We start from the raw sequence: 24,572 nt of genomic DNA on the forward strand, positions 1-24,572 counted from the left end.
AGTTATTACATAATTGGATTAAGGGTAATACCCTTTTCATTTAAAATCATTTTAAGTGGGTTGTCTTAACTTATTCGAGATCTGCTTTTAACGATTTTAAAATAAAAGTGTATCCTATCAGTGACACCTAAGAAATTGATTCATTACCATAAAATTTTAGAATGGAAGAAAAAGAAATGTTTGACTATTTAAATTTATCGAGAAAAGGTTGTTATAACTATTTAAGATATGGTCTCGATATTTTTAAATAATCGAATATTCTTTATCTTTCTAAAGGCTGTATAATTTTAACTTAATCAATCTTGGTGCTTTTTAATATGGTGAAATTCATATATTGTTATTTTTTGGGGAACATAAATCAAATTAAAATCGAACTTGTAAATTTCATTGCAAAGACGTTAATTAATCGACTAGGTACCGATTTAGGGCACTGTGAGGGTGCTAATCCTTCCCCATGCGTAACCGACTCCCGAACTCATTTTCTGGTAACGCGTACCTCAATTTGTTACTTTAATTAAAATTAATTTTTTATTTAAAATGACAAAACGTTTTTGGGTGCCCAATCACACCCAAATGAAAGATTGGTGGCAACTCCTCGAACCATATTTTTCTATCTTAAAGGAATTTCCAAATCTTCGAAACGAGAGGTTTTCTAAAATCACATTATTTTTTAGTCAATTAAGAGGTAAATTAAAAATGGTGTGGTTTTCAAAATCTCGCGCTCACTTGAAAAAAATCGTTTCGACAGTTTGGCGACTCTACTGGAACATTTTTTAGAGAGTCAGGCTTATAGTCGATTAATTGACTTTCTTTGCAAATGAAAGTTATAAATTTCTTCTAATTTGGTTTTTGATCCCCTGTTGGTTTTAATATTGTGATGGTAATAACAATATCATTCATTCATACTGTTCCTCATCTTCATAAACAAACAAACGGAAGTAATGGAGTAATCTAATAAGGAATTGCAAGATCAATTGCAAGAGCAGTTCGTCGAATTACAACAAGGTACGAGGAATCAAGCAGCGGGTTCTCTGCAAGGCGCATCGAATCAAATGATCCAAGTGCTGGCACCACAAGCTATTGGTAAAGAGAAAATGAATGATAAAGGAAATCAATGTCATCATACTAATGCATCAAAAGTGATAATATACCCCGGAGCATCTAACTCAAACCCAGGGATGAGCCTCATCATTTATGAGCAATTTAAAGACGAATTCAATTGGTTGAATGAAGCCATTAGAGATACGAAGGTTGTTAATGCCTCCCTCAAGGAGTTAGAAGCTAAAGAACTCAGTTTGGTCCTTGATTTGGTCATCCCACATGAATTTAGAGTGCCTAACTTTGAAAAATATGATGGCACTAGTTGCCCCCTATTTCATCTAAAAATGTTTTATAGAAAGATGGAAGGGTACTTAAATAATGATAATTTGCTAATTCATTTCTTCCATGATAGTCTTGTTTGTCCAGCTGTAGTATGGTATAATCATTTGAACAGAGAGTAGATCAAGACATGGGTCAACCTAGCTGATGTATTTCTGGGGCAATATCGATATGTTAAAGGCTCGGCCTCAAAACGTCATGACCTTCAAAGGATAAGGATGAAAGCTACTGATAGCTTTAAAGAATATACCCTAAGATAGAGAGGAGTGTCAACACAAGTTCAACCTCCTTTGCTAGAAGAATAAATATCATGTATGTTTCACAATTCTCTCTCAGCTCTTTTCTTTGAGTTAATGTTGGGAAATTCGATGAAGGGTTTCAAGGATCTTATGATGGCTGAAGAGTTAATTGAAGATGCAATCAGCAAAGGAAACTTGAAAGTCACTTCGAAACGTCCAACTGATCAAAAGGAAAAGGCTGATGAGGTGAATGAATGTCACATCCAGATCTCCCACAACCGTAAAAGAAAAGGGGCAGCAGGTTACTCGGGTTGTCCAAAGAAAGTCCCAAGATCGAAAAATACTTTGAAAGTATTCCAAACTTCTATCTCGGATATGTATCCCCATTTGGTTAAAGGTTAATACCTCACATCGAGGCCAGTGAAAGTGAAACCAGACCCTTATGCTTACACCTATGATCAAAATAGTGTTTGTGATTTTCACTTGGGGGCATTGGGGCATTCTACGGGAAATTGTAGGCCACTGTTAAAGGAGAAAGAGATGTTTGTGGAAAACGGGACATTGACACAAGAATTGGTGAAATAGTGGATGACGAGCTCGAGTGGGGCGTCAGAGCACATAATGTAGCATCCGTTTGGGTCAGGTATTGTTATATTAGATGAGTAATGGGACATCCTAATTAGGAAGAAGTCATTTCATGGAACTTTATGTCATTTGCAACATCTTGTTTGAACATGTTTTTTTTAACTTTCTAATCAGTTTTTTGTAATGATATTTAAATGAATTCATGTTACTTTAAGGAGGGTGAGCATTGAATTGAATTTGCAACTTGAAATTCTTTGAATATCAACTGTATTAAAAACTCTTTAATAATTAGTGTTATAAATCTTTGACAAAATGACAAGGTTGAAACCTGATAAAACAAGGACCTTGACCTTATCCTCAGAAGATACAATCAAACACCATATCTTTCTATTGCATGGACTGATATAGCCTTCTCCTCTTATAAGGAAATAAACAATAGGCTTGGTATTCAGGTATACATAAGAGTGGACAACATTAGGCATCTTTTGTGTAGGACATCACAAAACTATCTAGACCATACATTTGTTGATGACGTTCAATGATGATTATGATCTTTACGGATGGAATAATCGAGTATGTGAATCTAGTTTAGGTTAGTTGCTTGGAAATTGAACTTTAACGATGAGATTTTATGACTTTCAACAACACCTAGACTATGACAGGTTCTTCTTGATAAGCTTAAGAAATTGGATTCGTATACCCAAATTATAATATTATATGTATACAATAAAGCTAAGCTATTCCGCTAAGGGAATTGGTTATAGAGGAAACTCGAAAGCCCTAGCTTTATGAATAGATTATATTCAAACCATGACTTGATCGGGTACCTGGCAATTCGGTGTATGTTGCACTATTATTGTCAAGTCAAAGACTTTGTGATGAGATGAACCCTTCAGCTAGCCCAATAAAGGCAAATTACAATAAAGCTAATTTCAGCTAACCAGACATTGGCAAATTAAATAAATTATATAAATAAGGAGTTTCGGTAAAAATGGACTAAGGGAGTTAAGGAATACCTGTTATAGTCAATTTCACACGAGCACTCAGAAATTCCATTTTTAGATCGATATTTCTGCACTTCCTTGGTTAGATGAGTCTACAAAGCTTGAAAAAATGGAAGATTTCAGAGAACTGAAATAGAAGTGTTCTAGAAAGTCTAGTAATTGATTATACTAGTTGCGTCATTTTATCCACATCCGATTAAAATACCAAGCCAAGAAAGAAGGGCATGTTGTGATTTTCACAATGATTAAGAAAGAAATGAAATTTTGATGTCGAAACCTTAGAAAATAGGAAGCCAACCCCTCAATTTTGACACTTGTCAAATAACTATAACCCTAAAAACATTAAAGAGATATTGGTTCTTTTGATATTCTGTGAACTCATGTTTATGATTTGATTCGATTGTGAGCCTAAATTAAGAGGAAATGTTTTATAAAATTCTTTCATTCTTTGATCCCTAAAATAAGAGAAAGGGGAAAACATTTTCAAATAGGACAGTTTCAAATACGAAAGGTCCTTGAAGCTGGTGAGGCTCATTGTGCCTCTACTGGAGAAGAAGAATAGACAATGCCAGAACCTGAAGCATTCCACAATTTTAAAGCAGATAGTCTAAGAGATCAGAATGGATAAAGAATAAGAACTTGTAACATTTTTTTATGACGTTGTCAATAACCCATCAAGAAGAAGATGACCTCATTGTTCATAAGGGGCACATATTACAGCTTGTATAAAATGCATGACATTTTGTTAGAAGAATTGAACTCTTCTTAAGTGTTTATGACAAAGTGAAGAGACGCCCTCAAACTACTTGACAACACTACTGTGTAGTGACACCAGAATGAGAACATTCAAGTTAGGATATGTTGGGCACAAAGTAATCCATAAGTACCCACTTTGGGGCATGACCAGAAACCCAAATCATGTTGGGATAACAAGATTCAGACCAAGAAGATATTGAGAATGAGTCTCGCAACTTGAAGTATTAGGGGAAGACCATGAATTTGAGCAGAGCTTACCTTGTAAAGCAAATCAACTGAGCATCGATCAATGGCAGAGTCCTGGAAGAACAACTCAGAAAGCGTAATTGAGCCAAGGACAGAAATAGGGCAACAAAGTCATATTTTTTACCATAGCAAGAAGTTGAGAGAGAAAATGTTTTCTCCAAAATGAAGATAGAAAACAAAGACGACAAGAAGACATAAGAAGATTAGATGGATCTTCAAAAATGCAAGTTGAAAATTATGAGTTGTTACATGGATATTTGAAACAAACCCTAGAAAGGAATGATCAAGTAGAAGAAGACCGAGTTGGACACTATAGAGTGAAATGAAGATTAAATCAACATTTATGCATTCATAAGAACATTATTTGCATAAAAGAAAATACATTACATTTAATTGCATATGCATTTAAACACATGATTTTGACAGATCTTCCAGTGAAAAGAGAAGATGCAGGATATTAAAATCCTGACGATTGAAATGAAGATTTCAAACCTCAAACGTAAGGAATCACATTTAGAGAGGCATACACTGAAGAATAGAGAGGTCTAATCCACAGAAGAAGTATTACTTTGAAGTGAGGACCATCAGACGTAGGAGAAAAAACAAAGATTCTCATGTATGAAGAAGTGAATCCATTTTAAGCTTTCACCAAAGAGTAGTGAAGCAAATCCATCAGTAAGTCTTTCGAGCGTGATGATGAAGTACGTCAGGCCATCAGTAAGTCTTTCGAGCATGATGATTAAATCTTTCGGGTAATTTGTAAGCTTTCACCAAAGAGTAGTTAAGCAAATCCATCAGTAAGTGCCATCAGTAAGTCTTTCGAGCGTGATGATGAAGTCTTTCGGGCCAGCAGTAAGTCTTTCGAGCATGATGATTAAATCATTCGGGTAATTTGTAAGCCTTCACCAAGGAGTAGTGGAGAAAATCCATCAGTAAGTGCCATCATTAAGTCTTTCGAGCGCAATGATTAAATCCTTAGGGTAATTTGTAAGCCTTCACCAAAGAGTAGTGAAGCAAATCCATTAGTAAGTGCCTTCAGTAAGTCTTTTGAACGTGATGATGAAGTCCTTCAGGCCATCAGTAAGTCTTTCGAGCATGATGAGGAAGTCCTTCGGGCCATCAGTAAGTCTTTCGAGCATGATGATTAAATCCTTTGGGTAATTTGTAAGTCTGCACCGAAGAGTAGTGAAACAAATCCATCAGTAAGTCATTCGAGCATGATGATGAAATCCTTCGGGACATCAGTAAGTCTTTCGAGCATGATGATTAAATCCTTTGGGTGTCATTTGTGAGTCTTTTGAGCAATAGGAAAAATCCTTCGGGTCATCCATAAGACCTTCGGGTAGAATGTTTTCACACCAAGATGATAAGTCATCCTGGCCATTTTAAGCCTTCTCATAGGAGTGTTGGAGCAAACCATCAGATCATCAGATGTGAAAGGAAATCGAATATTCTCGGGTACGAAGAAACAAAACAATCGATTAAAAAGGTTTGTGCACGTGAGATGAAGGTGAAAGTCAAGAAAAAGATTGAAGAAAGGAAAAAGACATTGCAGTCAGACAAAATTAGGTTAATTTTTATCTTTGCTACATTCTTGTGTTCACAACAACGTGCAAAGAGGGGCAGCTGTAATACCCTAATTTTGTCCGGACCATTTAAATTCATTTGAAGATGATCGAGAATTAATTTGAAGATATTTGTGAAGGAAATCGAATATTCTTAGGTACGAAGAAGTGGAACAATCGATTAAAAGGGTTTGTGCACGTGAGAAAAGGCAGAAGTCAAGAAAAAGACTGAAGAAAGGAAAAAGACGTTATGGTCAGACAAAATTAGGTTATTTTTTGTCTTTGCTACATTCTTGTGTTCACAACAATGAGCAAAGAGGGGCAGCTGCAATACCCTAATTTTGTCCGGACCATTTAAATTCATTTGAAGATAATCGAGAATTAATTTGAAGATATTTGTGCTCGATGAGAAATTAATTCGAATGACATGGGGGCGTTGATGATGAATTATGGAAGTTTGCGTTTGGAAGCTTGAGGTGCTTAATTGGATTGATATCGTATATGTTTCATTTTGAAAAATCGAGATGTAAATTAAAAGTCAATTCAAAACCCAAAATAAGTGTCTAGAGTCCCTATTACATCATACACTCTTTACACATTACAAGCCCAAACCAGTTTACAAATAATTGGCCCAGCGGAAGCCCAATTACAAGCTTAAGACCTAAATTGTGACTCAATGAAAGCACCTACCCATGCTGCCCATGTCGCCACATGAATACATCATCTGTCCATGCTCCACAATGCCCAAGCATCTGCCCATGCTAGCACAACACCCAACAGCCCGGTTCTCAAGCAAAACCCATACATGTGCCATACATGTTGACCACAAACAACCCGTGCCCATACTTTGTTGTTGCTGTCCACGCCTCACCGAGACTTTTGCCATAATGGTCGGCCACCAACAGCTCTCACCGAGGTGCTTCGCCCATATCCCGTGATTCACACTGCTGCATAGGGGGAGATGGATAAGAGGAGAAATCAATGACACAAAAAGAGAGGATGGTGTTCATTAATAAAAAAGGGGTTTTGTTGTAATCAAAGGGGGATCCCTTTCATTCTTGTAATCACATATTTCCTGAAGAAACGAAATAAAAAGAGAGCAATTTATCCTTTGTCTTACATCCATTTATCAACAAAAATAAAAAAAAACTGAGAACATTGAATGAACGATTCAGAGAAAAAGAAAGCATTCGGGAGGTATTTTTCTATTCTGTTTATTTTTCAGTAGAAATTCATGGGTAGTGAGTGTGTGTGTGTTTTTGGTCTCAAAGCAAACTAAGTAAATAGGAGACAGAGAGTAGTTGAGTTTACCTTAACGGTAGACCCTCGTCGCCGAAGCTGGTTTCAAGGCCGTGGAGTCGGGTCTTCGGTTTTTTATCATTTAGGTTTCTTAGGTAATTTATAACGGCGATCAGATGGATAAGCTACCACTGAGATACGGTGTCTATGGTTGTTAGGGTCTCGATCGAAGAAGAGAGGAAGTAGGCTCAAGGTTTGGTCCAACGTCAAGTCTACGTGGTCGTTAGGTTTTGGGTCATACCGGGTAGCGAACGGAGTAAAGGCGGCCATCGATGTACGGTAGTCGGTGTGGTACATTTCACGATGATAGAGGAGCACAGAGATTAGAACGACGTTGTAAGTGAGAAAGATAGGTGAGAGATGTTGTTTGAGATGATGGAGGTTGCGGCTGAAGAGGGGAAATGAACTCAGGGTTAATTTTTAACCTAAAATTATATATGTATATTAGCTTAATGAAACGACAGCGTTTTGATGGCCCGTGTCTAGTGAATGGGGTAATGGCGTGCGATGTCCATCAGTTTTAGGAATGTTAAATTTTAGTCCTTAAGTCGAGTCTGTCGTGTTTTTAATTTGATCTTTGTATTTCATGCTTATTTGATTTAAGTCATAAAAGTTTATTATTTTGTTTTACATTAGGGCTCCAAGTTTTTACATGTTACGTATTGGTCCTGTCATGTTTTTAATTTGATCTTTATATATGGTAATATTTGCATGTACAGTTTAATTCTTATTTTGTTTGTATAGTCAAGTTTTGTTTAATACGGTTTAGTCCTTAAATATAGTTATTTCCTGAAATTTATATTTTGAGTTAATACATTTTTATTGTAAGTCACAGTTGTATATTGCATATTATATATATATATATATATATATATATATATATATATATATATGTGTGTAGGTTATAATGTATAGTTATAAAAGATGTATAGTTATAAAAGATGTATATGATTTTTGGTATTAAAATATTATTGCATGACAATTCTCATATATTTTTTATTAATTAGATAATCAGTTTGTAATTAATTTTTGCACGACATCCTTTTTGTATAATTTGCATGATAGCCTCACTTCCATAACTCGACGTTATTACATAATTGGATTAAGAGTAATACCCTTTTAATTTAAAATCGTTTTAAGTGGGTTGTCTTAACTTATTTGAGGTCCGTTTTTAACGATTTTAAAATAAAAGTGTATCCTATCAGTGACACCTAAGAAATTGATTCATTACCTTGAAATTTGGGAATGGAAGAAAAAGAAATGTTCAGCTATTTAAATTTATCGAGAAAAGGTTGTTATAACTATTTAAGATCTTGTCTCGATATTTTTAAATAATCGAATATTCTTTATCTTTCTAAAGGATGTATAATTTTAACTTAATCAATCTTGGTTCTTTTTAATATGGTGAAATTTGTATGTTGTTATCTTTTGGGGATAATAAATCAAATTAAAATCGAACTTGTAAATTTTATTGCAAAGACGTTAATTAATCGACTAGGTACTGATTTAGAGCGTTGTGGGGGTGTTAATCCTTTCCCACGCGTAACCGACTCTCGAACTCATTTTCTGGTAACGCATACCTCAATTTGTTGTTTTAATTAAAATTAATTTTTATTTAAAATGACAAAACGTTTTTGGGTGCCCAATCACAGCCTAATTAAAGATTGGTGGCGACTTCTCGAACAATATTTTTCTATCATAAAGGAATTTCCAAATCTTCGAAACGAGGGGTTTTCTAAAATCACATTATTTTTTAGTCAATTAAGAGGTAAATTAAAAATGGTGTGATTTTCAAAATCTCGCGCTCACTTAAAAAAAATCGTTTCGACAATATGTAGTGCGTAAGTTTTAGTATATGGTTTTAAATATTATAATATAATAGTATAGTTTTCAGTGTGGTGTAGTGTTTAATTTTTAGTATAGTGTATGGTTTTAAATTTTAGGATATGGTTATACGAACTTGTAGATAAATACCAAGTCCACTATTAGAATATAAACTCATTTTTTAATCCATAAATAAATAGATAAACTAGTTCAGTAAATTTTTAAAGCCCAAAACTAAGCCCATCCAATTTTTAAAAATTAAAAATTGAAGCCTGATTTCTTCTTACATTGCCGCCCATTTTGCTTGCGTTTTGGGAGGGGTTTTTTGGTTTTTTTTGCTTTGGGAAGATATATGGTGGGCCCTTTTATTTATTGGGTGAATTGATTGAGAATTTACATTTTCAAGGTGCCACGATGGCCGGTGGTGGGCGGTGACAGTTGGATCACGGTGGTCGGCAGCGACAGGATGATGATCGGTTAACGGTAACGGTCGGGGAAGCATGACGGCGGCAGTTGGGTAGCTAGGTGGTTGAAGGTGGGTGATTCCTATTGGAATTGAGTTTAGGTTAGGTTAGAATTAATAACATTTTAGGTTTATTTTAGGGGTGTTCTTGGGTTTGATTTGGGAAATATATGAAATTTAGGAGTTTTGATCCTTAAAAACAAGTTTGTAAGGAGATTTTAGTGTTTATTTGGATTCAAGAAAGAAAGTTGGAATAACTTGGATGAGTTTTGGTATGATTTTGGGATTTTGATCTTAAAGAAACAAGAAATTAGAAGAGATTGGTGTTTCTGTAGGATCAAAATGGGTTTTGAAGTTGAATGTGGGAATAACAAGGTTGAATATGAGGGGATGGAAAAAGAGAAAATTCGGTTTGAGAGAAAAATCAAGGGGGAGGGAAATTTTTTTGGATAAAATGAGGTTATATAAAAAAAAGTGGTTTTTATACTAGAAAGAATTTCAAGGAAAATTGCTTCATAAAACCCCCACTATTGGCGTGTTTTGCTTATGGCATGTGGTATTTCCTTTCTTTTATTTTAGCCATTGTCTTTTTGTAATTCGGGTATTCCAACGTTTAATTCAATTTAATTTAGTCCCAACTCTCTTCAATTTTCTTACTAATGTGTTTATTTATTCCATGTGTACATGAATTTTTAGCCCTTTCATTTTAATTAGTGGTATTAATAATAGATAACAACTCCTAGATTTTAGGTCCCTTAGTTTTAGTCACTTGTTAGATTTAATTAAAGCCTTAGATTTTAGGTTCTTTTTAATTAGTTAATTAGAATAGTTAGATTATAAAAAAACTTTAGGTTTAGATTCTTAAAAAAAATGGAAACTCATTAAATTCTTAATTGATTAATAAAAATGTTTGTTTATTTTTTTAATATTAAAAAGAATGCTCCTAAAATAACTGGACATTCAATTTCAATATTAGTAAATAAATGAATATTTTTCAAGTGGTCACCTTAAAATAGATTAGGTCTCATTAATTTTCAAATAAATATCAATCCACTCTTCTTTAATAATCCGATCAATTATTTAATCTTTAATTCTTATGTTTATTTTTTTAAATTTTTGTTTTTTATAAATGACATCCTTTTAACGAAGACATAAAGAATGATTCCCTTAACAACTAGAAAATGTTGATATTATTTCGATTAAAATATAATAAATAATTCTCTTAAAACAACTAAGGAGTTATTTTCTTCATTAATATAGTAATAAATATTTCCTTAGGATTTTTAAATTTCTTTAAAAATCAAATGATGTTCTAACTTTCCGGTTAATTCATAAGAAATAATTCTCTTAACATAACTAGAGAGTTACTTTCTTCTTTAACCGGAAATGAATAACGAATATTAAATTTTTCTTAAAATCCCCTTAAAATATATTTTAGAATAAAAATTATGAATTCTTAAATTTCTAATGGAAGGGACAAATTATAATTGATGGTACCGATTTCGGGTGCTACGGGGTCCTAGTCATTTCTTGAGCATAACCGACTCTCGAACCCAGAATCTCTTAACGTAAATCAACTATGTCTTTTTAAAAATTTTAGTAAAATTATTTTTCGAAAGTTGTTTTATTGGGATATTCGACCTACCTAATCCCAAAGGTAGATAACAACTCCAACCTTTTCTCAACATTTCTTCGTTAAAAAATCCATTCCCGAATTATTCATCGGGTGCACGAAAGGTCGTCATGACAGGGATATTACGATAATTATATTGGGATGAGTAGGTGCATATACATCTTAAATTCAATCTTAAACTCTTTAAAAATCTCAATCGATTCAACTTGAATTTGAATTTTTAAAATAACAAAAAACCTAACCACTTTTTTCCAATCCTGAGTATAAATAAAAAATAAGTTTTATTTAATCGATAAATTGTGGAGGCCTTGGCATGCCTTCAACTACGCCGCAAGTCATTATGCCGTCGGGCAAGTTATACTCGTCTCTCACGGAACGGTTAGGGGAAAGAAGACTAATGTAAAGTTGTTGTACAAGGTAATGTATGTCCCATATCTCGGACCTGATGTTCCACATTTCCACAATTGTCGAGAGAGATAAAGACAGTAGCCCATGAATGTGGGAATACCTGAATGGTGTGCCTGCTCTCCGCGTCTAGAAGATTATAGTTCATCATCTTTTCTAGACTGCATTTCCCTATCTCTACGCTGCTACAATGATTATAAAAGCAAATCATTATTCATATCAAATGATTATGTTAAAAGGTACAATCTTAGATAAATTAATGGTTCCAACACTTGCGCCACAGCGAAGACTGCATAGCCATCAATGTGCCAAGATTGAATGGCCGTTTCAGGATTCTCGAATATAATTTCCACAAAGGATTTATGTGTCATGTTGAGGAGAATAGGCTCTAGAGCTACTTTTGAGATCTCAGCTGGTGGCTCATCTGGAATATTATTATACTTGAAAAACTTATCTGCAACTCCGTAGTGTTCTGAAGTTTCAAAAGAGTTGTTGGCTCCACAAATGAGCTCCATTAATTGTATATCGAAGCTTTCCATCTACCTTCTCTGCGGCGTTAGCCAGCGTGATGGTACCAGTAATGTTAATGCCACCATATTTGTAGGATCCCTGAGGGTTAGGCCTTGCAACACTTGCAGTAAGGTTCCATCGGAACGTACGGAATTGATTGAGAGACCAAGCCCAACCAACAGGTGGCTTAGGAATGTTAGATGAGGGTCCTCCCTTACCATTCAGGTAGAGGATGATGCCCATTGTTGTAGACTCTCGTTTGGTAAAACGGGAAGAGGCAACAACATAGCAATCCCTTGTTTCCTTGTCGGCCATGACGAGCACAGTGTAGCACTGTCCCACATGCACATCAAGCGACTCATAGTCATTCTGAACTGAGTGAGAACCTTCCATATCAACTAATTTCATGGTGTGGCCTTGGAACATGAAGTTGAGAGAAGTCTTTAATCCAGCATTGCAAATCCTATATCTGTAGGTTTTTCCAGCTTCCATGGTGAAGAGAGGTTCGTTTTTACCATCACCTTTGGCCACTTCCCCATTAATGTGGACACCGTCAGCTCTGTCGAAGTTGCGGCCGCTGTCAAGTATTTTTTTGAGATTGGTGTGTCCTTTGTTAAACCAATCGTATGGGACGGGAATCATTGGACGGCTGTTAATGCGAAGGCCTCCAAAACCACCAACGGCCTTAAGCATAAAAGTGACAAGATAGTACATGTAGCTGCCAATCTGATCCTTCGCCTGGAAGAGATAAGTGTAATTCATCCCGGGGGGATGGGACAGTTAGTTCCCAAAACGCCATCTTGCCATGAATTCTTCCTATGTTGTATACCGTCCTTGTAACAAATCCCATTGTCAAAAATAATTACCTCAATCATTCATTATAGTAATCAGATGGTAAAAAAGAGAACTACCCTTAATTCATGAATCGTAGCTACGTACCATGTTATAAGGAATGGCTCATCAAGTGTTGGTATTAGAGCTTATATTTGGGCCGGTGAATTCATTGTCAATAAGAATACTTTTCACGGGAACTACCAAGAGAGAAACAGTGCCATAAATAACATGTCATTCGAAAAAAATATAAGGATTTCCGCCTTCAACGATACACATCAATTCAACCCAAAGACATAATAACAACGATATTAGTTTCAACCGAGCCATCTCTTACTAAAATGTATCCTATATCATTTTTTTGATGAACAACTCTTTATTCCCTCATAAAGGAAGATATTGCTTGAGTTGGTTTTAGATTGCATCTAAGACTACCCTTTTATACAAGAAATTCACCAATTTTATTACGTTCTCCACCATTTATTGCTTTCTTCCGTATCCGTATATTTTGACCCCAATTTTTGTTTATTACCATGCCCTTTTTAGTACAAACCAATTTGATTTGGAATTTTTCTAGTTGAATCATTCTGTTTTTATTATAACAAGAAATTTGCATATTCCTTGTATGGACTGTGTATTTTATGTGCGGAAAATAGTTATATTTTTATACATTTTTAATATAAATATTGATAACTATTGCAAGATTTTTATTAGGAAATTATATTAAGGAAACATTAACTTCCTTTATTCAATAATCATGGTTTACTAGACTAGGATGATTCTTATGCGCTCGACAAGCTGCGATGAGCGCTAATACCGACGAGCAACAATAAATGAAATTGTAAAACGTTAAAAATATAAAGTACTTATCGTATTATTATATTTTAGTTAAAAATGTAATCGTAATTTTAAATAAATCATAATTTTAAGGGTAAACTATAACAGTGACCAACCAACTATAGCCCCTTCAATTTTTTTTGAAAGATGGTACTTTGTATAACGAACGTTTACAAAGTAAACCACCTCGATTACCTCATTAAAAAAACCCTAATCCTAAATAGGGAAAAAGATTATGCCTTGAGGTGGTATAGAAGATAAGATACAATAAACACACAGCTGAACATCACACAAGACAAAACCAGCCTAAACCTAAACCTAAAACTCGTACCAAGAATACAACAGAAATAAACTACTGGAAGGAACCTAAACCTAAAACGAGATCGAAAACCGAATGCACATCGAAACTCCACCCCATCACGCAGTATACAGCCTTATTCTTAAATACTATATAGGACAACACCTTATCAATTGGACTCTCCGAAAGCCTTTGTCTAATGGAAAAAGAATTGGGCTGCCGTAGAATTACAACATTGTTTGATACCAAAGCCCCAATGCTATCATCGAATCCCATCATCGAACGGCCATTAGCCTACACAAAATGCTCATCAGGCTCCTTACCTTCCAACTCTTCCCCCACATTGCCCACATGCTCCCCACTAACAGTCTCCAACGTATAAATTAAGCCACTCTTCTGACACACTAATTCTTTCACTGGAACCCCATTATGCAAATCAGGTTCCAAACACCCCATGCTTGCACCAGTGTCGTTATATGAGAGCCTATCAATATGTGCACACCGCACAACATACGCATTACCTTCGAAATCAACACACCCTTCCACTTCAATCCCACGTGCAACCTACAACCTGTCTCTAAAGCACTCTAAAATCCACTCCTCCGACAAAGAAAGTCATGCTCAGTATCCCCATACCTCACTATCTGGGAAACTTCAAGCAAATTGCCTGGCTCCAAGATATCAAGTACGAAAACCTTAAGAACAGCATCGTAAACCTTGAGCAGAAGAACCACCATAACATCACAGAAGCCAAGATGTCAAAACCATGAACATTCCAAAGCAAAAACTCTCCCACCGGCCACATCAAATGAATCCTATAAAAACCTTGACTCACACCAACACAGACAATAAAAGGAAATAAACTAAACAATACACCCCCGCTACAGGTCAAACTGAAACACAAAGAACCTGTAAATAAATAAACCAAGACCATTAAAAATCAGTAAAAACAGAAAAAAGTTCACAAAAACCAAAAGCATAAACCTTAACAACCCCTACACTAATTTTACTACCCCCAACACCCTTCAAACGACAGTAGCTCCTATGTAACCTCATTTACAGGACTTCCAAACAGAAATCCAAGTTGCTTATCTAACGATGCTGCCTCCTGCGCTTCAAAAAAAGTTTCAGTCCACCTTTGTTTTAAAACAGAATCAAAAATTGAAATACCTGATAATTCAGAGAAGAGAAGATCCGACTGCTCCAAATTAAATCTCTTCAGTGCTCGATCTCTTCTTCTCCTCTCAGCTTTTGAGAGGACTTTGCCTTGAATATCCAACATAGAATCGAATTTATTTATCCTTAATGATTTGCTAAAAGACTTATACGGCACGACCGACGTCTCCACGACATCACGCCTAACAAACTCATTTCCTCCATTCATCAAAATAATAGAATTTCCTTTAGCACTTGAAGACATCGGACCCACATGTAATTCCTTACTATTCCCTCCTGCTGGCTTGAGAATATCTTTGTTAATAACCACTAACTCATCAGCCGAAGTGTCCATCCATCGTGGAAGCCCACTATCCGAAGAATCTTCAACAGCCCCTACAACCATACCGCTAACCTCCTTCCTTGAAGCCTCTTCAAAAAGAAACTTTCCAATATTAATTCCTTCACCCTTTAACACGTCCCCATCAGCATCCAATCTTTGAAGCCCCATGTGAAGGGAGTGTTTTGGATTTTTGAAAATCAACACGCTCACTATCTTCGACGACTCTGCAACCACCCAAGGTCGGCTTCACGACAACATCTTTCAAACAGTCTCCAAGACTATCACTAATGCACGCTTCATCAAGAGCACCGCCAGTGGAAAAGGAAAACCCATTCTTGTCGATTGAACTATCCGACACAAAAGATTCCTCCGATGGATCGACATAACGCTTTGCCAATGGGACACACTCATGAATAGACCTAAACCCTACTCCGTCCTTTACATCCGCAAGCTCTATTTTCTTAGGAACATTAGGGATGGACGAATGAACAAACAACTGATCTTTCATTCCTAACTCAAGAACTCGAACAAACAGCTTTCTTATTCTCCATCACAACATCAACCACTTCGTCAATCCGAGCAGCTATCGAAGTAGATATCAACATACGAACTTTTTCACAATCTATTTTATGATTAACATTTTCTCCAAAAGCCTCAAATCTACCCCACAAACCTGCTAATCTTTTTAACGTGATTGCATTCCAACACTGCAAAGGTAATCCATCGATTTCAACCCATACAACTCTATCTTTTTGACAAAACAACTCAGACCAAGGATAAACCTCCACGAAAATCTCCTTCAAATAAGACCACTAGAGGTCTTCTAGCATGGAAAACAATTCTTCATCTTCAATGGAAAGAAGAAAGGAAGTACCACGAAGTCTTTGAACTTTAATTTCCCCTAAGCCCCAGTTATGCAATCTATCAACGATACTCCCAACACTACAAACGCCAGCCATTACTCCCACCAAACATCTCCTCAACTTGCTAACTTCGAGTTCATCAACATGACCCAAAACGTCCTTTCTGGAAGCTCCAACTTGACTAGCCTCCGTGCATTGAGCTTTTCCAAGAAATGAAGAACTCCCCAATTTTGATTTCCATGACTTCATGTTTTACACACCTTTAACTCTTGGAACCTCCAACATATACTTGGCTAAACTCACTGAAATACGACTACCATACACCCTAATACCATTCAAGCAATCCCTAACTTTTTCAGCTTCTGCCATATTACAAACTTTAACGAAACCAATCCTAATGCCTGCTCGACTCCTTTTCTTTGGAATAAACACACCTTGTACCTCTCCATAACGACCCACAATATGCCATAGACCTTTCCAATGAATAGAGTTTGAAAGATAATCCACAAACAAAGAAACAAAATCCGACGTGCCCATCGAAGTTATTTGCTAACAACTTCGATTTTATAGCCCCTTCATTTTGACCATCATTTTTGAATTCTTGTCAATCATGTCACCCAATTATTTAAATGCATTCAATCAATCCACTAGCCGTTAACAGTTAACGGAAATGATAACATGACAGTTAGTAAAATTGAAATAATTACACATTTGGTCATTGTTACTTATATATTCTATCAATTTAGTTTTAATTTTAATAAATTATAATAAATTTATTTTTTGAATCAAATCAAACCACGTGTCGATAATTGATTGGATGAGTTAATTTATTTTAATTTAATAAATTTATTTTTCATCAATCAAATGATGACATGTGTCACCTCACGAATAAATAAAATTAAAGCTTTGAGATGGGGAAGTGTGGAGTCAAACCCGAGTATTGGGGTTGGCAAAGCAGTCATCCCGCTACTGAACTAATTATTATGTTTGAAATAAACTTCATATAGTAAATATTTTGTACGTTAGTCTAAACATTAATTCGTACTATTTTATATAGGACTTTATATTTTAAACTAAATTCAGATATTAACATTAAAATATTTGTATTTTTTAAAATTATTAAATTTATTTTATTCTTTTCTTAACCTAAAAATATATTTTATTTTTATTATAACTTAAAATATATTTTAATCTTATTTTTATTTTTAAAATATATTCTATTTTATCTTAACTATTAAAAATATATATATATTTTTAACTTATTTAAAAATTTATCCTTATTTAACTTAAATTATATATTTTAATTTAATTTAATTTAATTTAAAAATATATTCCAATTTTATGTAATTTTAAAATATTATAAGAATAAAATATAAATATTTAAGTTAAAATAAAAATAAAAATAAAATATATTTTTAGGTTAAGAAAAAAATAAAAAAAATAATTTAAAATAAAAAAAAAATATTTTAACGTTAGTATTTGAATTTAAGTTAAAATATAAAGTCTTATATAAAATAGTAAGAATTAATGTTTAGATTAACAACAAAATAGTAAGCTTTAATTTTCTTTCTTCATGAGGGAAACACGTGTCACCCTCTGATTGGTAAAAATAAATTTAATAAATTAAATCCTCCAATCAAGTATCGACATGTGGCATGATTTGATTCAAAGATTAAATTTATTTTAATTTATTAAAATTAGGATCAAATTGATCGAATATATAAGTAACAATGATCAAATGTGTAATTATATCAATTTTACTAACTGTCACATCCTCATTTCCGTTAACTGTTGATAGCTAGTGACTTTATTGAATGCATTTAAATAGTTGGGTGATCTGATTGAAAAAAATTCGAAAATGGTGGTCAAAATGAAAAGGAGCTATAGTTGGGTGGTCGCTGATATAATTTACCCTAAAATTATAATTTAATTTATTTAAAATTAAGATTACACTTTTAACTAAAATATAAACATACGTTGAGTATCTTATATTTTTAGCGTTTTACAATTTCATTTATTGGTTCTTGCCGTTATTGGCGCTCGTCGAGCGCTGTAGAATTTTCCACTAGACTATACTATGACAAGTCCGTTGATATTAACCAAGTTAGAGAACTTGGATGGAAAATATTTAATTTAAAGAAAATAATGAATGAAAATAGGGAAATCATTTGCAATTGAAAAATTAAAGACTTTAATTTAAAAGGAGATCATCATGAAATATTTTATCTGCAATGTAAATTGTCATATTAATATTATAACGAATTTTTTTTGTAACACCCTAATCTGATACGACACACAGTCAACCGATTAATAAGATATGTTGATTGGGAGTGTGAGAAAGCAACCATGGAGACTAAGAGTGATGAAACGTCGATGGCCTGAGTTGGTGAACGACGGTTGTGGGTGTTTAGATTTAGGTTCAAGAAATAAGAAAGTGAAAAGAAAGAACTAAAAATATTTTTTTATTGTAACTATGACTTCCTCGAATTACAAAATCAAACTTGGGTATTTTATAGCCCAAATATAACAACCCAATATCATCTAAAAAACAAATCAACAAACTAACAACTAATTACAACTTATTTCTAACATTCTCCCTACTTTCTCAACCTTCTTGATCTTCAGAACTTGACTCGTTCATGAGTAAATTACAATTCATTTATGACATTCTCCACTTGGCTAGTTCACGATCAAAACTAGCCTCCAAACTAACAACTAATTACAACTTATTTCTAACATTCTCCCTATTTTCTCAACCTTCTTGATCTTCAAAACTTGACTCGTTCACGATTAAATTACAATTCATTTATGACATTCTCCACTTGGCTAGTTCACGATCAAAACTAGCCTCCAAACTGGTTGAAGTTGAAGTACTAAATGAAATGTGAGCTGGTACCCGAAAAGAAAATATACTTTATTTATTCTCTATTCTGTCAATGAGAATCAAAAGTACTATGCCTCATTTCGTTCAACTTGAATCGAAAGTGCTATGCCTCCTTTCGTTCTACTTGAATCGAAAGTGTGATGATTTCTTCCGTTCTACTATAGAGGAGAATCAAACTGCTATGCCTCCTTTCCTTCTTATTGAATCGAAAGTGCGATGCTTCCTTCCGTTCTACTTTATACAAGAATCGAAAGTGCTATGCCTCCTTTCGTTAAACTTGAATCGAAAGTGTGATGCTTCATTTCATTATTCTTATTCAGTTTCATTTCTTTCTTCTTCATCCTCTTATACAAGGTTCCTTGACATCACTTGGTTGTGAAGGTTTCAAGTCCCATGAAACTTTGAGATATAAGCAATAAATCATGACGATGCACAATCCTAAATAACCAGCAATGCAACAATGTGCAACACATCCACAAGAAAGTAGCACGAACAAAATTTGTTTCCAATGGCAGCAAGAAATTGAACTCCTGACAAACTTTAAATGTAAACAATCCATTCAAAAAACTCTTATCAAAACGGTGGTAACACCGATCCACCATATGCCTCATTTTGCCGCACAACTGACATTGTACCCGACTGTTTCCACGCCCCCTGCCACCTTGAGGTTGGCTATCGTTTTGATGATAAGGACATTGAAATTGGTCACCACCCTTGATTTCATAACTTTTCGAGTTATGGAAAGATGACTGATCCAAATTAGCACTCATTGGCATTCCAAAAATCTGATTTGAATTGTACATCTCTTGATGTGCCTCAGCATCTAGTAGAACTGAAACAACACCTTACACAGAGAAAGTTTCTTGGCTCGTTGTTATAACAATAACAAAATGTTTATATTCCTTGGGCAACCCCTTTAGAATAGAGGCTATGTGCTCGATATCTGAAACAAGACTCCCACACGATGTAAAAGCATAAAAAATTCCTTCACTTGTGAAACATAAGATCTCATACTCAATTCACCTTTTTCGAATAGATAGTAACTTGTAATAAAGATTCATCACGGTTGTTGTGGAGCGACTGCTAAAGAATTTATTCACCATTCTCCACACCTCGAATGAAGTTTCAGTTGCAACAAAATTTGTTAACAAATGAGGGCTTATGGTATCAAAAAAAAAACACACAACTGAGTCGGAACGACGACCGATAGCAAGTAGGGATGGCAATGGGTCGGGTCGGGTCGGGTTTTTGGGTCACCCGACCCGACCCGAGAAGAAATGGTCCTCCACCCGTGACCCGACCCGAAGAAATTAAGGTTTCACCCGACCCAACCCGACCCGAATATATGACTTAGAAACCCGACCCGACCCGACCCGAAATAATAAAAAATATATTTTTATTCAATAAAAACAGTGACTTAATTGAAAAAAAATTATATATAGAGGGGTATTATTGTAATTATCTCTAAATATATAGGGTAAAATTATATATATTTTTTGGGTCGGGTCTTGTCGGATTTTTTCCACCCTAAACTCGACCTGACCCGACCCGAACCCGAATTTTTTTTAAAAAAATCCGACCCGATCGGTTCGGGTTGAGTTGTCATCCCTAATAGCAAGACCATCAAAAGCTCCGAGATATGGTCATTAACAATAGCGAAACAGTTACTATGGCGCTAGAACCATTCGGTGAATGATACCATGTGAGAAATCAGCCATGGATACTGAGAGTGATGAAAGGCCGGTGGCCTGAGTTGGAGAACTGCGGTTGTGGGTGTTTAGATTTAGGTTCAAGAAATAAGAAAGTGAAAAGAAAGAACTAAAAATATTTTTTTGTAACTATGACTTCCTTGAATTACAAAATCAAACTTGGGTATTTTATAGCCCAAATATAACAACCTAATATCAACTCAAAAACAGATTAACAAACTAACAACTAATTACAACTTATTTCTAACCGGGAGAAAGAATAACAATAATGTACAGGATTATTTCATGAGAATCTAAATCCAACAACAGAAAAATAACAATAATGTAAAGGATTATTTCATGGCAATTATAATTTTTTCTTTCAAATCTTGAAAAGAAAATCCCCCTTGCTTGCACACTTTATATTTTCTTTACAATAAATCCCTTTGCCCACACATATATCTACGAAAATGCTTAAGGGAGCAAAGGTTGCTACTGATAATATCCATGATAATGTAATCTCAATAGGGTCCAACATATATATAAGATGCAGCACTGAATATTTTCGAAAATGAATCATTAAAAAATAGAGAAATGAGACTTTTATACAATTAATTTAGTATTATCAGAACTATCGGATCAGATTTTCAAAAATCATACTCATTTTTTCGATTCGATTTCAAGTATTTATTATTTTCTCTTAAAATTTAGTTTTATTCTCCGTACGGATAAAAAAACTCTAATCAACTCCCCCTGAAAGGGAAAAGAAATCTAATTAAAGCCATATTTCCCCTTCCTTTTACTCTTTAGTTTCAATGTTTTACGCTTTTTGATACAATAATTCAAGGATTTTCTGAATTCTTTTAGTCATAGATGTATTCTTTCTTTGTTCTTTTAGCTTCAATGTCTAGGCGCTTTCCATATTACAGTTCTGAAAATTTTTGGGCTTTTAGTTCTAAAGGTACCTTTTTTTTGGCACATTTAGCTTTAACATTATGCATTTAGTTATAAATTGTTGTAACACGAATTAAATGGATTAAATCCTCCAATCAAGTGTCGACATGTGGTATGATTTGATTCAAAGATTAAATTTATTTCAACAAAATGTTTTAATATAGGCTTGTTAACAATGTTTATTCAATAAAGGAAGTCAATGCCTCCTTAATACATTTTTCTAATAAAAGTTCACATTGTTATCGTTTTTATATTGAAAAACAAAAAAAATGGTGGAAATGATACATAACCAAAATCACTATTTATGCTAAAAATGGTATGAGCATAAACAAACAAAAAAAGAGCGTAATGAACGGATACGGAGAGAAACAATGAATGGTGGAAAATGATAGTGAAAGAGGTAATTTATTGTATAAAAGGGTAGTCATAGGTGCAATCTAAAAACAACTCAAGCAATATCTTCCATTAGTAGGAGATAAAGAGTTGTACACTAATAATTTGCATAGTAAGAAATGGATCGGATAAAGTTTATATCGATGTTATTATGTGTTTGTGTTGGGTCGATGTTTATGGTCGAATGTGGAGATCCTTATATTTTTTTCGAATGGCATGTTACGTATGGCATTGTTTCTCCTTTAGGAGTTCCGGTAAAAGGTATTCTTATTAATAATGAATTTCCCGGCCCGAATATAAACTCTACCACAAACAACAATGTCGTGGTCAATGTATTTAATAATCTTGATGAGCCATTCCTCATAACATGGTAAGTAACTATGACTCATGAACAAAGGATAGTTTTCTATTTGATTATTCTAATAAATGATTGAGGTAGTTATTTTTGGAAATGGGATTTGTTGCAGGCACGGTATCCAGCAGAGGAAGAATTCATGGCAAGATGGTGTGTTGGGAACTAATTGTCCAATCCCCCCCGGGACGAATTACACTTATCATTTCCAGGTGAAGGATCAGATTGGCAGCTACATGTACTATCCTGTCACTTCTATGCATAAGGCCGTTGGTGGTTTTGGAGGCCTTCGCATTAATAGTCGTGCAATGATTCCTGTCCCATACGACCCTCCAGCTGATGACTATACCTTAATGATTGGAGATTGGTTTAACAAAGGACACACCGAACTGAAGAAAATACTCGACAGCGGCCGCAACCTCGGCAGAGCTGACGGTGTCCACATTAATGGGAAAGTGGCAAAAGGTGATGGTAAAGACGAACCTCTCTTCACCATGGAAGCTGGCAAAACCTACAGATATAGGATTTGCAATGCTGGATTAAAGACTTCTCTCAACTTCAGGTTCCAAGGCCACACCATGAAACTAGTTGAGATGGAAGGTTCTCACACAGTTCAGAATGACTATGAGTCGCTTGATGTGCATGTTGGACAGTGCTACACTGTGCTCGTCACGGCCGACAAAGAACCACGGGATTACTATGTTGTTGTCTCTTCTCGTTTTACCAAACGAGAGTCTACAGCAATGGGCATCATCCGCTACCTGAATGGTAAAGGAGGACCCTCATCTGACATTCCTAAGCCACCTATTGGTTGGGCTTGGTCTCTCAATCAATTCCGTACCTTCCGTTGGAACCTTACTGCTAGTGCTGCAAGGCCTAACCCTCAGGGATCCTACAAATATGGTGGCATTAACATTACCCGTACCATCACGCTGGCTAACACCGCTGAGAAGGTAGATGGAAAGCTTCGATATGCAATTAATGGAGTTTCCTTTGTGGAGCCAACCACTCCTTTGAAACTTGTGGAATACTACGGAGTTGCAGACAAGGTTTTCAAGTATAATAATTTCCAGATGAGCCACCAGCTGAAATCTCCAAAGTAGCTCTAGAATCTATTGTCCTCAACATGACACACAAAAGCTTTGTGGAAATTATATTCGAGAATCGTGAAACAGCCCTTCAATCTTGGCACATCGATGGCTATGCATTCTTCGCTGTGGCGTAAGTGTTGGAAATCTAACTAAGACTGTACCTTTTAATATAATCATTTGATATGAATAATGACTTGTTTGTACAATGATTGTTTGCAGCGTAGAGATAGGGAAATGGAGTCCAGAAAAGAGGATGAACTACAATCTTCTAGACGCGGTGAGCAGGCACACCATTCAGGTATTCCCACATTCATGGGCTGCTATCCTTATATCTCTTGACAACTGCGGGATGTGGAACATCAGGTCCGAGATATGGGATAGGCATTACCTTGGACAACAACTTTATATTAGTCTTCTTTCCCCTAATCGTTCTGTGAGAGACGAGTACAACTTGCCCGACGACGTAATGACTTGTGGTGTAGTGGAAGGTATGCCAAGGCCTCCACCGTTTAGCAGTTAAATTAACCTCATTTATGTGTGCCTAATTTCCGTTTAAATGCACATTAGACGGAGTGGGAGAGTACGAGGAAGTTTGAGTTTCAAACAGTGTTTGTAATTCTTAATGATGTCATCTATATGAACTTTATGATCAAATAATTAAAGTATAACATATATATATATATATATATTATATGAAATAAAATTTTGAACCGAATAAAAATACATTTTTTTCTTCATTATATTATTAATTTTATACAAAATTGAGTATAATTATTATTGATATACAAAATAGATAGGCTTGGTGTATGTTGAGTATATAAATTTTACAGATGTTACGTAATGATGATTATGGTGTATGTGATTTGTTTTTTCTCCTAATATAATGTTCTAAATTATGAATATGATATCATAACATATTCAAATTTGTTATGATGTGAATTTTTTAATAAATTATTATATAAAAAATCTTTATG

At 34.8% G+C, this 24,572-nt stretch overlaps 2 pseudogenes; one reads left to right on the plus strand and one right to left on the minus strand.

The window, feature by feature from the left end:
- Window positions 1-11,279: 11,279 nt before the first annotated feature.
- LOC120116601 lies at window positions 11,280-13,070 on the minus strand (annotated as a pseudogene).
- A 9,189-nt stretch (window positions 13,071-22,259) lies between these two features.
- On the plus strand, window positions 22,260-24,133 carry LOC120116569 (annotated as a pseudogene).
- Window positions 24,134-24,572: the final 439 nt, after the last annotated feature.

The sequence above is a fragment of the Hibiscus syriacus genome, unplaced genomic scaffold (genome assembly GCF_006381635.1).
Source record: "Hibiscus syriacus cultivar Baekdansim isolate YM2019G1 unplaced genomic scaffold, ASM638163v2 tig00110299_pilon, whole genome shotgun sequence".
Lineage (NCBI taxonomy): Eukaryota > Viridiplantae > Streptophyta > Magnoliopsida > Malvales > Malvaceae > Hibiscus > Hibiscus syriacus.